This window comes from Sebastes umbrosus, chromosome 14 (genome assembly GCF_015220745.1).
Source record: "Sebastes umbrosus isolate fSebUmb1 chromosome 14, fSebUmb1.pri, whole genome shotgun sequence".
NCBI lineage: Eukaryota > Metazoa > Chordata > Actinopteri > Perciformes > Sebastidae > Sebastes > Sebastes umbrosus.
In genome coordinates this window covers 10,814,048-10,829,652 of record NC_051282.1, presented here as the reverse complement: position 1 = coordinate 10,829,652, position 15,605 = coordinate 10,814,048, and the positions used below count along the sequence as shown (strand labels likewise).

Sequence of the window (15,605 nt, the reverse complement as noted above, 5' to 3'; positions counted from 1 at the left end):
AACTCTCATAGGAATGAACGGGAGCCTGCCTACAATGCTGTATCCAGTTCTCTTTTTCACATCCATGCGCTAAACTCTGTGTAAAATTCTGACCAATCAGAGTAGACTGGGCTTCTTTGGGAGGGGGGCTTAAAGAGACAGGTGCTAAAATGGAGCGTTTCACACAGCGGGAGAATACAGGCATATTCAGGCAGACAGTATGAAAAATAATGTCAGGGAAAACACAAAGTGCGTACCCTGAACGTTTGTGACTGAGTGGATAGATGGACTGGTACCACAGGAACATTTTAGAAAATCTCCATATTTTCCGTAGGTCTTGCGCTGACCAGTGTGTCCGTGTGTGTGGAGGAGGAGCTGAGCCCCGCTCTCGATGAAACACTAACACAGAGAGTAGAGGACAGACGCAGTGTGCCCAGAAATGACACCAAAACAAAGCAGCATAGTTTGTTTCTGTTCATTTGGCTCAGGCGCTGTGAAAAAAATGCTTATAATGGCGGGGAAAACCCTGAGTTTTATCAGGGGTATCCACATTTAGGCAAATTCCACGATATTCCTCATTTTACAGTTTATTCTATTTTTATTATCAAATTCTGCGATTCTGTCCATGTTTTACTTGTCACAGATATCATAGGGCCCTACTGAACTCATTATTTTACATGTTAGCAGAATCCCCTTTGTTCACATTTGTTTATGTGCTAAAAGTGTGATTAAGGGTGTTTTCACAGCTGTAGTTGGGTTCATTTGGTCCGGACCAAGTGAAAACATTATACAGTACATTGCTGCATTTTATTTCTGCTCCAGTTCCTTTTCACACTGACTTGAAAGAACCAGAGGAGTAAGCATGAAGTTATACAGACTGACAGGTAACTCGCTGATTGTCATCCTGCATCATCAGGACCCACATGGGGAAATCTAATTCTGGTGACTGACAGAAGTTTATGCAGCACTTAAATTCTTCTGATGTGTATATTTGTGTTCTTTGATTAATAACTGATTATTAGCATTATTAGTATTATTAGACTGCAAATCAGCCACATGTTATGATGAATAATAGTAGAGACAGAACTGCACAAAAGCCCCTTTGCACGCTTTCAGGTGATTGGTGTGAATGCATAGTGCAAATGTCGTGGAGCGCACAGACACGTGCATGGGGTGAATTACTGTGAGATCGCTGTCACACACTTTTTTATGGAATGTTAATGAACTGACAAAGGACATAGAGTCAGATACAAGCACAGCAGTTTTAACAGCTTTTGACCTATTAATCAGGGAACATATTGGTGCTGATGTGCTTCTATACATGGCTTTAATTACAGATCAATAAGATCACTTCCTGAACAGATTTCACAATCAGCAGATGGATTTATTAGTAGTTTAGCTTTTGAAATCATGCTAAAATTACAAACAAACTACACCAGAGTCCGCTTGGAAGTGGACCAAGACCCACCTTTTCAGGTGGACCAGAGTTTGGTTGTTTAGTCCACACCAGAGTTTGAATGAGCTTTCACACCAGCCCAAACAAACCTTAACTGCACAAATAGACCTGAGTTTTTTTTAACTGAACCAAACAGGTTATGAGTGAAAACAACTTTAGCAAACTGTTTTGCTGGCAATGGGCCTGAATGGAGAGAGAAAAAAGCAGCAGAAGCAATTGATGATTTTCTCCTTTAGTTGGGCATGTATCACAGCTAGTTAGCAATACAACCCAAAGTTCTACCAAAGTGCAGCTCCCTTGATCACATTTGAAGGCCATTGCAAAAATAAAACATTTTCATATGACCCTGAAGTGCTTACCCAAACTAAAAAGTCCTCATGCGACCTGTGACTAGAGGTTACTGGCAATACTGAATTTTACCCAGCGTTATCTCTGTCAATTTTACTGCTAGCAATACAACCCAAAGTTCTACCAAAGTTCAATATCGCTTTAACTATGATTAGAGGTTACTGGCAACCAAGAAATGTATCCAGCCTTATCTCTGTCAATTTTACTGCTACTTCAAAAGATAAATACACCGATGGAAAGCTGAAGATCTTGCCATTCTAAAGGTAAAAGGTAAATGGGTAAATGATATTGGTTGTCGTTCTAACATGAAGGCATGGGGGTGAAGTTTGAACCTGAAATTACCATTTTCCTTTTGTTTGGTTTTTCACGTTTTTCTCAGGTTATTAGCTTTTAAAAAGCACCCTTATAAAAGATGAAACATGCCTGTGATCTTCTGATATCTGATCTGAAATCATCAAGAGTCATAAAATCAGTTTTCTGCCACATTTTGGAATTTTAAGCACCAATTTGATGGCCATTTTGGAAAATGGCTGCAATGTCCCTCAGGGGCCAAATTGGCAGCGCCCCGATATCTATATCTTTTCGTGACATATAAACCTACATCTGTGCCAAATTTGTTGCTTTTATTGCAACAGCATTATAGCTAATGCTAGCGCCCTAGCTAGCTGGGAGGAGACTGACTGCGGGAAACAGCTTTGCCGCCGAGTGTCTGAGTGAGTATGGATACTGATAATGTAATGTTATGATCATTTATAGTTAAAAGATAGAAGTTCATTAGTCTTTGTTAATTTCTGTGTAGTGTGCGTTGGATGCTGCCACACCTACTGCAGTAGAGATGCTCAGGACTTGCAGCTGCATGCCAGAGGAACCCGTGTTTTGCACACAGAGAGAGCCTCAGGACAGGTTTCTTCATGGCACAGCTCATCGCTGGAGAGAGGGTTTGGAAAGACAGTTACTAACAGTTTGCTGCATTCCAAGGAACAGTGAGTACAGACAATATTGTCCTTGAGGATTTCAAATAAGCTCCAACAAGAGCGCCAACGTTGTGGTACCACAAACTGAATTAAAAGTCTGGGTATTCTTTTCTTTTCTTTGGGTCACCAAGATATTTTAGAGGTGTCCATCATCTGGTTCTGTAATAAACATTATTTGTTTGTCTAACGGAGTACAAAATGCACTTTATTAATAAGTCTGATTTGCAATTTATATTTGTGAATTTTATCTCTATGAGTTATTCTTATTTACTGTTATGTTTCCTTTGGAAATTGCCTTTTGTGTCCTTCGAGGCTTCTGTACCTCCTGGGTTTCTGTAGCTCCTCCCGTCCGTCCCTCACAGTGTTGTTTTGCATTGCTGAGGGAGTGAAGGTACAGAAGATGGAGACTAGAAGACAATTAAAGAGTTTATTTGTCTTCTGCAGGAGTGAATAAATGCTTCAAAAGAGTCCATGTGTTGCCTCCTTCCATGCCCCACTCACATCCGTTACATTTGCTGTAGTTTTATAATAATGTGATATGCATGTGGTAAATTAATAGTGGCTAAGTATGAATGCAAGTGCCTCTGTGTCCTCCTGTGTCCTCCGGTGCTCCTAACGGCATCTGCAAGATTTCACTGACCGGAGGAAAACAAGCAGTCAGAGCTGATCTGAGGTCTGCTGTCCAGCTGCTGTCTATGAGAGCGGGCTGTCAATCACTCATGAACTCCAACCAAACGGTCAAACTAGGCAGCGCTGATCAAATATGAATCAATATTATGTTACGTTAATGCCTATTTCTCTCCTCAGATATTTTCAGAATCATGTTGTAGTGTACTGTTTAGCTGTAAAATGAGAAAGTTTGTGACGCGGCCGCCATTGTAAAATCTGTTGAAGGGGAACACCGAGTTCCGGTCACATGACCGGAGCACAGCCAATGGGAATGCTCTCTCAATGAAATGACCTGTGATTGGTCAAAGTCTTCCATCACTAGGCTAGATTTTCTAAAGCCTGAAAACAGAGCTATGAGGAGGTGCAGACGTCTAGTTTTCTCTCAGAACACTTGAATTACAATATGCTGAAAGGTTTTTATGGAATTTTTGACCAATGATGCCAAAAGTATACAGTCTACTGCCACTTTAAAAGGTCTTATTTAAATCATTAGGTTTGATTGGAGTTTCTTTTTATATTGGCTTAGTTGGGATACTGTCTAAAACACATGTAGAGGATTTCATTTGAGAAATTAAAACACCAAGTGCTGAGATATTAGTGGTTTGAAACTGGGTGAGGGAGTCAGGAACATTTTTGATGGTGGGTAGATTTCGTGAAATTTGAGACAGAATGCTCCCTATCTTCCCAACAAAATGTGCAGCAAATTTCTCTGTCCAATCATTAAACGGTTCAAGGTCTGTACTGGTTGTTCCATTAAGAAGAAAAATAAACTTTGATAAACCCTGGGGCAATGAGCTAACCAATTATTACTTCTTTTATGCTGACCATGTGCATTCTGATATTCCAACATGACCCTGCAGTGGAGGAGTTAGAGGAGAGTGCAGCTGAAACCAAGGTAAAAGTAAGTCTCTTTACCTTTATTAGTTATCTTTATTATAAAACTGTATTTGTTCTCAAACAGTAATCCTGCTTTTAGCTGCGACAAGCAGCTCTAGCTCACTCGGTCAGTCGGTCCACAAAAATGTCCCCGACCTTTGGTGGCCACGTTTTTTCACCCTCGGATGTTGAAATTTGGCATGGGGGTCAAGTGTGTGGCTGTGTTCATGTCAACTGTCACAATCTGGTTGTGGCAGTGAAAGGGGTCTATAACAAAAAGGCGCATAACTTCTAAATTAAGTCACGTACCACAGCCAAACTCATGAACCGTGTTTCATAGACTCTTGTGGGAGGCATCATTGGTCTCAACAGAGAGTTAATCTTTTATTGGTTTGGGTTAGTCCTGCCCCCTATAATCAAACCACGCCCTCTTTCATAACTCATGAACCTTGAACCATGCATGCACACGCGGATGCATGCGTGTACGTGGTCGCAGCTATTGCCAAATTGAGCTTGTGTGAATACTTTTATTACTACTAACTTGCATTTTATTGATATATATTATGTTACTTTGCTTTTATTTTATGTTTTATTATTTATTTATTTATTTTTTTCTCAATTTGGTGCAACACTGTATGTTGTTGATCTTCAAGTTTTAAATGTATCTTGATGCAGTTTTTTGTTGGTGTTAAAAACACACTCATTATCTCAAGATCTCTAAACCCATTGTAAACTCAGTGGGTCTAACCTGGAGAATTGCTGAATAAAATCACATATTTTCTCAGTGTGATCTGGTGAATGAATCTGGTGAAGCTCGACACTCAGAGAAGAATGATGAAAGCACAGGAGGAGAGTCTGAAATCACATTTGTTGAACCATCTGCATCAAATAAGAAAGGTAATATTTTCATTATGAATATACAATAACAGATTTTACAGATTTTCAAACACTGAAGAATTATGAAAACTTTAATCTCTGATGTCTACGATGAAAGGCTACGAATCTTCAACAGGAGAAGATAATGACACTGAAAAGGTCATCACTGAAAACACACTGGAGGACACAAGTCCAACATCTCAGAGGGTTTCAACACATATTAAAGAAGGTGAGATTCACTATGTCAGATTCATTATATTTGTGAATTACCTTTCAGCAAAATATAAAACAGAACTTTCAGTCATTCAAAATATTTTTTTAATGATTTCTGATTTCTGCGGTATAACATGGTGATGGCTGGCTTTTATTTTATTTCAGTGATACCTGAACACACACTTGTGTTAATTGGTGACACAAATTCCATTGAGATTGGATCAAAAAACATCTTAATTGACCATGATGAGCAAACAAATGTGGAACAGTTTTCAACCAAACTGTATGATTTGTGTGGTCGGCACATCTCTGTCATTAACATGCTTGGTCTACAAAATATTGATAAATTCCCATTGAATAAGGGAATCTATGCCTTTCTCTTACTGGTACCAAATGGCCTGCATAACAACCATTACAGTTCAGGAGTGCAGTGGTTAGAAAAAGCTTTTTGGAAAAAATCACTTGCTTATGTAATGACAGTTGTGACTCATGAGTCAGATGAAAAATGTGAAGGTGCATTGACAGACCTGAACGCCAACAGCAGTTTTCTTGAAAAAAGATGCCACACATGTACGAAACGTATGATGGATGAAAGAGAGATAATAGCTCTGCTGGAGTGTTTCAGCAAAATCAAACAGGTGAGATTTTAATGCAATTTTACAATGTGAAAGGGGTCGCTCATGGTGAAGAACCTACAAAGAATTATCACCTGAATCTGCAGCTCCCTTGAAATAAAAAAGGGGTTGTCAATTTTAACAATTATCACTAATCGTTTTTCATATTTAGGTAGACTTATCCCTCTGCAAAACTATATCAAGTGAGACTCTTCCTTCAAACTGAATTTGATAATCTCTCTACAGTTATAGCTGAAGAGATGCTTTTGAAATCTAGACACGCTTGTTATGAGTATGGTGACAAACCCAGTAGGCTCCTGGCTCATCCATTCCTCTGTATCTCCATTAATCTCAGAGATTAATACCAGTAATGGACTCACTCGTGACCCTCAAGAAATAAATCAGGCATTTTACATTTCACTTTATTCCTCTGAAGAAAGTTTTAACCCTGAAGATCTCCACGAGTTTTTAAGAAAATGTTCCAACATCTAAAGTCAGTGCTATTGATAAAGTGGAAAAGTTACTATAAACAGCACCAGTTTCTTCCGTTTGTACTAATAATACCTACCCTAAGCAGTTCCATATAAGTAGAGGGACAAGACAGGGTTGCCCGCTCTCTCCTCTTTTATTTGCTATCACTGTTGAGCCTTTTACACAGATGAGAGGCATTGTAAGAGAGGGACAAGAACAACATGAGTTACTTTATGTGGCTTATTTACTTTTATATATATCTGACCCCTCTACCGCTCTATATCATGTTTTAGACATTCTGAATATATTTGACAAACTCTCTGGCTATAAACTAAATTTGCAGAAAAGTGAATTATTTCCGGTCAATGAGGCAGCCCGTAAATATCCCTTTGCCTCACTTCCTATAGAAATGACTCACCTATTTACTTACTAGGCATTAATTTAACTAATAAATGTTCTAATCTCTTTGCAGCTAACTCTCTTACTCTTATGGACCAGGTGAAGTGCAGTCAAACCGCTGCATGTCATTAGGCCTACCACTGTCAGTTGCAGGTCGTATTAGCAGATGAATATCCTTCCTAAATTTACTTATCTATTCCATACTACTATTCCATTACATACTTATTGTATTCCGATTTTCATCCTCAAATAATTTTAAAATGAATTAAAAAGTATTATTTCATCTTTTAACTCGAACCGTAAGCCGCTTTGACTATCAATGAAAACACTCCAATATTCAAAAAAGGCAGGAGGGATGTCAGCTCCAAACCTTTTGGTGTATTACTGGCTGCTAACAGAAGCCCAATTCTACACCGGCTCTATGAGGACCCAGGAGCAGATACACTATCTTAGAAGTATAAAGTTACATAAAATGGAAATACTCAAGTAAAGTACAAGTACTTCAAAATTGTACATTAAGTACACTACTTGAGTAAATGGCATTGACACCACTGCTGATTTACATGTCATGTGCATGCAGAGTTTCTCAGCTCCATAGAGCTGTCAATAAACATACATTGTTAGAGAGGCTACTACATTTTGTTGTGTTCAGTGTTGACAGTTGTTTCTGCTTTAACTGTTTCCACCATGAACCTATACACCACTTTCCCTGAAGTCACGTGGTTTCAGGTAAATCATGAGTTGAGGCAGTCTTACTTTCACTTTCACGTTTCTTATCACTGATTTATATCAGTGATCAGATCTAATCAGGTCTCTATATATAGAGTGAGGACAAAGCAGCCTCATCCACACAGACCAGGCAGAGCTAAAGAGACACGCAACAAACGGTGAGTTTAAACTATGTACTGTTTTGTGTCCATACTTAAAATCTGAGCATGTACAGTTTTTATAACAACTTCAATTTGATATAGTGATATTTCTCGTTAAAGCTGAAGTAGGCGAGATTGGAGCAAATATGATTAAAAAAAGTTATTTTTATGAAATGCTATTTCGTGACAGTAGTACACGAAACAGGTAACCTGAAAAAAAATCATGTGCCTCTGTGTCCTCCGGTGCTCCTAATGGCATCTGTAAGATTTCACATACTGGATGAAAACATGCAGTAAGAGCTGATCCGAGGTCCGCTGTCCAGCTGCCGTCTATGAGAGCCGGCTGTCAATGACCCACAAACCCCGACCAAATGGTCAAACTAGGCAGCGCTGATCAAATATGAATGATTATTATGTTACATTAATGCCTATTTCTCGCCTCAAATGTTTTCAGAATTATCTTTTAGTGCACTGTTTCGCTGTAAAATGAGAAAGTTTTTGACGACGCCGGCAATGTGAAATCTGGTGAAGGAACGCCAAGTTTCGGTCACATGACCGGAGCACAGTTAATAGGAACACTCTCTATGAAATGACCTGTGATTGGTCAAAGTCTCCCGTCACGGGCTAGATTTTCTAAAGCCTGAAAACAGAGCCATGAGGAGGAGCAGAAGTCTAGTTTTCTCTCTGAGCACTTGAATTACTATACTGAAAGGTTATTATTAAGGTGATGCATAAAACGCTGTCTGAAACCCACTTTCAAATTTGTGAAGGCAAGGCAAGGCAGCTTTATTTGTATAGCACATTTCAGCAACAGGGCAATTCAAAGTGCTTTACATAAACATTCAAGAACATTGCGACAAAGTGCGAAAGAACATTAAGACATAATTAAAACAGTTATAAAAACATTAAAGATTAGAAAATAAAAACAAGCTAAAAATAAAAGCTAGGACAGAAGCTAAAATAGAACATAACACACAAGAGTAAAAGCTCTAGTGCAGTATAAGATCATTATCTGGTTTAATTAAAGGCAGCAGCAGCAAACAGGAACGTTTTAAGCTTTGTTTTAAAAGAACTCAGAGTTGTGGCGGTCCTGCAGGTTTCTGGGAGCTTGTTCCAGATATTTGGTGCATAAAAACTGAATGCTGCTTCTGCATGTTTAGTTGTGACTCTGGGGACACTAAGCAGACCTGATCCAGATGACCTGAGAGGTCTGGATGGTTCATAACATAGCAGAAGATCAGAAATATATTTTGGCCCTAAACCATTTAGTGCTTTGTAAACCAGCAGCAGTATTTTGAAATCAATTCTCTGAGAGACAGGGAGCCAGTGTAGAGACCTCAGAACTGGACTGATATGATCCACTTTCTTGGTCTTAGTGAGGACTCTAGCAGCAGCGTTTTGAATCAGCTGCAGCTGTCTGATCCTGCTGAGACATCAGTTCTCTAATTCTTGCTATATTCTTCAGGTGATAGAAGGCTGTCTTTGTAATTGTCTTTATATGGCTGTTAAAGCTCAGGTCAGAGTCCTGGACTACACCAAGATTTCTGGCTTGGTCTGAGCTTTTTAACATCACAGATTGTAGGTGAGCACTAACCTTTAATCTTTCCCTTTTGGCTCCAAAAACTACGACCTCAGTTTTGTCTTTGTTCAGCTGAAGAAAATTCTGGCACATCCAATTGTTGACTGGTTCAATGCACTCACTCAGTGCTTGTACTGGACTGTAGTCTCCTGGTGATAGAGTTATGTAAATTTTGTGTGTCGTCTACATAGTCATTGTAATTTATTTTGTTGTTAGCAAAAATCTGACCCAGTGGGAGCATGTAGATGTTAAACAAAAGAGGCCACAAGATGGAGCCTTGGGGAACTCCGCATGTGATTTTGTTCAGCTCAGATTTGCAATTACCTATAGACACAAAGAAGTCCCTGTCTTTTAGGTAGGATTTAAACCAGCTGGGTGCTATGCCAGAAATACCCACCCAGTTTTCCAGTCGGTCTAGTAATATATTATGGTCAACCGTGTCGAATGCAGCACTGAGATCCAGTAAAACTAAAACCGTAGTTCTACCACTGTCTGTGTTCAATCGGATGTCATTGAAGACCTTAACAAGAGCAGTCTCAGTGCTGTGGTTTCGTCGAAAACCTTACTGGAAGACATCAAAAGAGTTGTTTAGTGCCAGAAAGCTATTTAATTGTTGAAAAACAGTTTTTTCAATTATTTTAGACAAGAATGGAAGATTTGATATCGGTCTGTAATCTTTTACTATTGATGAGTCCAGATTGTTCTTTTTGAGGAGTGGTTTGATGACGGCAGTTTTCAGGGCCTGTGGGAAGACTCCTGAAACAAGAGATGCATTAACAATCTGTAAAAGCTCTGAGACCATACAATCTGATACTTTTTTGAAAAGGCCTGTTGGCAGAATGTCAAGGCAGCATGAGGAGGATTTTAGATGTTGTATGATTTCCTCCAGGTATGTCTGATTTATTGGATAACATTGTGTCATGTTATTTGCACCAGGTTTAAGTGGACGCAGGTGCAACAAACATCCTGTACCTGATAAGGATGAAATGACTGATTGTCTGATTTTGTGAATTTTTTCTGTAAAAAAGGATGCAAATTCATTGCAGGCCCTGGAGGATAAAAGTTCAGAGGCTACTGACACAGGAGGGTTTGTTAGCCTGTCGACAGTAGCAAACAGGGCACGTGCATTGTTATTGTTTTTGGTGATGATGTCAGAGAAGAAGGACCGCCTTGCATTTCTCAGTTCTGAATTATAAATGCAAAGTCTCTCTTTATAGATGTCATAATGAACTTGTAGATTTGTTTTCCGCCACTGGCGTTCAGCTTTTCGACACTCTCTTTTTCCATTTCTTACCAACATGGTATTTCTCCATGGAGATTTTTTTCTTACCAGAGACAGTCTTCACCGTGGTGGGTGCGATGGTATCAATAACATTTGTAATTTTAGAATTGAAATTATCTACAAGCTCATTGACCGAGGTCCAGGGGAGGGTGGGTGTGGAAGAGAAAGCCTGAACAAATTGATCACTGGTATTTTCAGTGATATACCTTTTCAAATTTGATAAATTTGCACAATCAGTAAAAATCTTCCTGTTTCTTTGCAGATTCACCATTCTTTTTCTACTACTTATTAGAACTGAGATAGAAGAAGCTCTCATCACACAGGGCCCCAGCTTGTCCCGGAAACAGTCACGTGTATCATTAGCCTTGAAGCTTGGACCCAGCACATATCAATTTGTGCTTGCAACATTTTGTAAAGGAACATCCTTATCAGGCTGAGGAGACAGAGGCTGATTCCATCGTGGAGGGGAAGGAGGTTGTGGGTGTCGTGTTTGTGGAGATGGTGCCAAAGTTGTTCGAGGTGGACGCCAAGGGGGGATTATGGGAGAGAAAATGGTTGTAGGGCGGGGAGTTAGTTTAGTTCCAGCATTGACCAGCTCCTTCATGTGGTCAGTGAACTCCAAGAGGGGGGAGGAGGGAGAAAGGGTGACAAGCGAGGAGGAGGACGCCTCCTCTTGTCTCTGCTGTATCCCAGGGCTGGCCTGTAGTGGGGGGTGAAATGATTCTCCTTGAGGTCCCCTGGCACATTGTGTTGTGTCTTCGTCCAGTGGTGATTCCTCTTGTCTCGCGTCCTTGGCAGAGGGAACAGATGAATGACGCAGGAAGTAGAATAGGTTGGAGTTGAACAATTTTACTCCTGACTTGTTTAGGCTGAGTCCATCTGCCTTGAAGAGATGTCTGCGGTCCCAAAAAAAGTTAAAATTGTCAATAAAATGCACTGAGTGGGATTTGCATGCTGTTGAAAGCCATGTGTTCAGTCCCAGCAACCTGCTGAATCTCTCGACTCCTCTTCTGATCGGCGGCAGGGGTCCACTGATAAACACCTGAGCATTCACAGAGCTGATCGTGTTTAGCAGACCAGTAAAGTCCCGTTTCAGCACTTCAGACTGTTGTTTCACAACATCATTCGACCCAATGTGCAGTACCACATTTTTCACATTTGGGTGTGCAGTCACAATATCCAGGATTCTTTCTGCCAGATCAGAGACCATATCTTTGGGGAAACAGAGTACTTTGATGTCTTTACTCCACATGCTTTTCACATCTTTAACAGCAGCATCACCCACAATCAGAGTTTGAGTTTGAGTTTGAGGCCCAGTTGTTAGCTTTCCCTGTAGCCTTTTACCTTCAGAGTTGCTTTTGGTTCTTACCCTGCTGTGTGAAGAGTTGAGATTATCCAGGGCATCAGATCAAGATCCAGGGTCCTGCAACAGTGGAGCAAATCTGTTCTCTAGTTGCAAACTTGTTTGTTGGGGAGGTTTGTTACTCATCCTTCCTTTCACAGTTGTCCACGGTTGGACCTTACTTTGTACATGGGTTGATGAGGCACTATGCTCGGATGCTAATGCAGGCCAGCCGGTCGCATCACATATCTGAGAGTGCTGGGTTCTGCCTGTAAGTTTTCCTCCCATTTCCCAGGGACATGATTTACGCTTTGGCTTTGCACCAAGAGCGTTCCAGGGAGGACTACTAGTCGATTTATTGCCCTGTACACAGCCCTCTTGATTCTTGGTGGTCTTGTTGGTGCTAATTAGCTTTCTATTAGCCTGTTCCTGTTCACTGTTTTGAGTCAGTGGTAGAGTGGTTTCATTCCCACATAGTCCATTCACCTCCACATTCACTTCGAACCAGAGAATTTTTGTTTCCAGCACTGCAATCTTCTGTAGAAGTTTGTAGTAGTCATCTGTGGAGAAGGGAGGCATCTTGCTGCTGATAGGCCACGCTCACAAAGTAAAACAGTTTTTAAAATAGTGGTAGCCTTCAGTTTCTTTCATAAATTAAACTCCCAGTGATTTGTAAGTATCTAGGACCCATTAGTAGCGAAAGATAAGCATAGCAATGATAAAAGAAAGCAAAGCGGAGAGGAACTCAGTGAAGCGTCTGCACAGGAGGAAGAGCAGATTTCCTGAAAACTTTATTGTATCTGTGGAAATGAAAAAAAGGAGATCTCACTTTTTTTTTTTTTTTTTTTTTACATCTAGACCACATTGGACCAGGTCCAGATCAAAAACGACTACAATTAGACTTGTCAAATCTGGACGAGATTATTCCAGAGAGGCAAAATATTCTTTAATACACAGTTTCAGATTTGTGAAACCTTAATACATTTAACCTGAGATATAAGCTAACTTAATTTTGTGTGTATATATATTATATACATTTTTTATATAAAATATTATGACATAATTGTGTGTGTGTGTGTATGTATATATATTGTATACATACATACATATACTGTATATATTATATATATATATATATATATATATATATGTGTGTGTATATATATATATTATAAATACATGTATATATGTATATATATAGAATATATATACATATATACATTTTATATATATAATTTATATATTATGTATATAATATATGTATGTCTATGTGTGTATGTACGTATACACATGCACACAATTAAGTCATAATATTACAAGAAAAAAAGTTATGATATTTTGGGAATAATAGAAAAGGTTGCTTCAAGTCAAACGTGCATGTTTTATCATTTCCTGAGAGTCCATAGGGTGTTACAGTTATAAAGACTTGTACAAAGTTCACTGCAGTGTGACATATTTTCTCTGACCTGCAGCCCTGTGTTGCTGTCTCTGCTTCCCCCTCCCTTATACACACACCTTTGCTCTGTTAGATTCTGGCGGCCTTTCACGTCATCATGACTGAGCTTTAGTTAAATTAACTTTATTTCCAAATTTAAGACTTTTTTTCTCTCAAAATGCATGACTTTATCCTGATTTTTACAACATTTTTCTCAAAATATTCTGACTTTATTGAAATCTCAAAGCTTAAAAAAATATTGCTTGAACACATATGAACTGTTAAAGTCCAGGGGTTTATAAATTAATTAAAATTAATTTATCATTCACGTGAATAGGCCACATGTAGGCTACATTTAAAGAGGTTACTTCCCCCCAAAGAAGACATAAAAGAGGATGGAAGTGTAAATCATGCCTATGTGTTTTTGTTGACTCAAGTTGATCTACTGTACAGGAGAATACATATTTGAAAGTAATACAGAATGCCTGAGAGCCTGACTGCATTATATTACATTATATTTTGAATTGTCACCTGGCGCCTGAATTTTTTGTTTTTACCGAAGTAAAGATAATTCCACAATTTATGGTAGAATGGGGTGTTTCAATGTTACTTGGTAAAGATACTACTATTTTATTTCCCTCCATTAATTATTTAAAAAAAAATACTTGTCATGTTCGCTCATCATGTAATTATATTTATGACAAAATATAAAGAAGTTAATGCAGGAAAAGTTGCAATATCTGCAACATTCCACCAGCAGTAAAATCATCAGGATGTTCCACAAAATGTTTTATGTGCAAGATTTAGTGCTTTTATTTATCCTCTCAAATAATTAGCTCAATCAGCTTGAATGGTAATGTGCCTTTGCAGTAATAGTTTATGTTGTATTTGTCTCATTTGTTTCGTCATAGGCCTACAGCACGACTCTGTAAAGATGAAGAGCAGATAAAATGGATGAAGACAACGATGACAACACAGCAGCAGGAGGAGGACTGTCTGTAACCAAGTCTGTACCATCTGCAGCCAATGACACAGGTAATATTTGAAACAAGAATTGATGTACAGTAACATTAATTATATAGATTATGTTTCAGTTGAGTTTCAAACACTGAGGAAGTATTAAAACATATCAAACTAATCATGTGAATGTGAGAATTAATTATATACTTTTATTTTGTCATTGAGTTTGTGTGAACTCCGTATAACTTTGACAATGCTGCTTCATTGATTACTGCAGTGTTACATAGTGATGTTGTTCTCTGTTTATTTTATTTCAGTGATACCTGAACTCACACTTGTGTTAATTGGTGACGCAAATTCTATTGAGATTGGATCAAAAAACATCTTAATTGACCATGACGAGCAAACAAATGTGGAACAGTTTTCAACCAAACTGTATGATTTGTGTGGTCGGCACATCTCTGTCATTAACATGCTTGGTCTACAAAATATTGATAAATTCCCATTGAATCAGGAAATCCATGCCTTTCTCTTACTGGTACCGCATGGTCTACATAGCAGCCATTACAGTTCAGGAGTGCAGTGGTTAGAAAAAGCTTTTGGGAAAGGATCACTTGCTTATGTAATGACAGTTGTGACTCATGAGTCAGATGAAAAATGTGAAGGTGCATTGACAGACCTGAACGCCAACAGCAGTTTTGTTGAAAAAAGATATCACACATGTACAAAAAGTATGATGGATGAAAGAGAGATAATAGCTCTGCTGGAAAAAATAGACGTCATGGTCTCTGAAAATGGTCACCACGGCTACAGTGGAGTGATGTGTGGTGAAAATAGAGGGAAGAAAGAACACCTGGACCACAAATCCCCCAAAGAAGAGAGGATCGATACCTCAGTGTTTCAGCAAAATCAAACAAGTGAGGTTTTAATCTTTAATGTGTATTCACAGATTACACCTATGGAGGAACCTGACAAAATCTAGATTTAATAAATGACCGGATATTTAAATAATAATAAAAAATAAATGTAGGCATTAATTAATTGATAAAATGTGACATAAATTGATATTTCTGTTATAATTTGCTTCTTTATTTATTTACCTTTGTATTAATACCCCTATCTACTCTACTACTCTACTCTAAATTTTCCATTTTATTTATTTATTTTTGTATTTTTTTAACTTTTAAATGTATTTATTTTTTAATTTTTTTTATCTGAACTTTATTTTTCAATGTATTTACTAATTATTAAATTAAATGTATT

General features: G+C 38.5%; 1 protein-coding gene and 1 long non-coding RNA gene across 51 annotated transcripts in view; both read left to right on the top strand.

The window, feature by feature from the left end:
- The window catches only part of LOC119501887 (interferon-induced very large GTPase 1-like), a 342,733-nt gene that overhangs the window by 44,394 nt on the left and 282,734 nt on the right, over nt 1–15,605 (top strand). The gene's annotated exons all lie outside the window — the stretch shown is intronic.
- Nucleotides 4,286–5,738, top strand: LOC119501938. Its single transcript, XR_005209965.1, has 3 exons — nt 4,286–4,327; nt 5,088–5,199; nt 5,297–5,738. It is a non-coding gene; the product is annotated as an uncharacterized LOC119501938 (long non-coding RNA).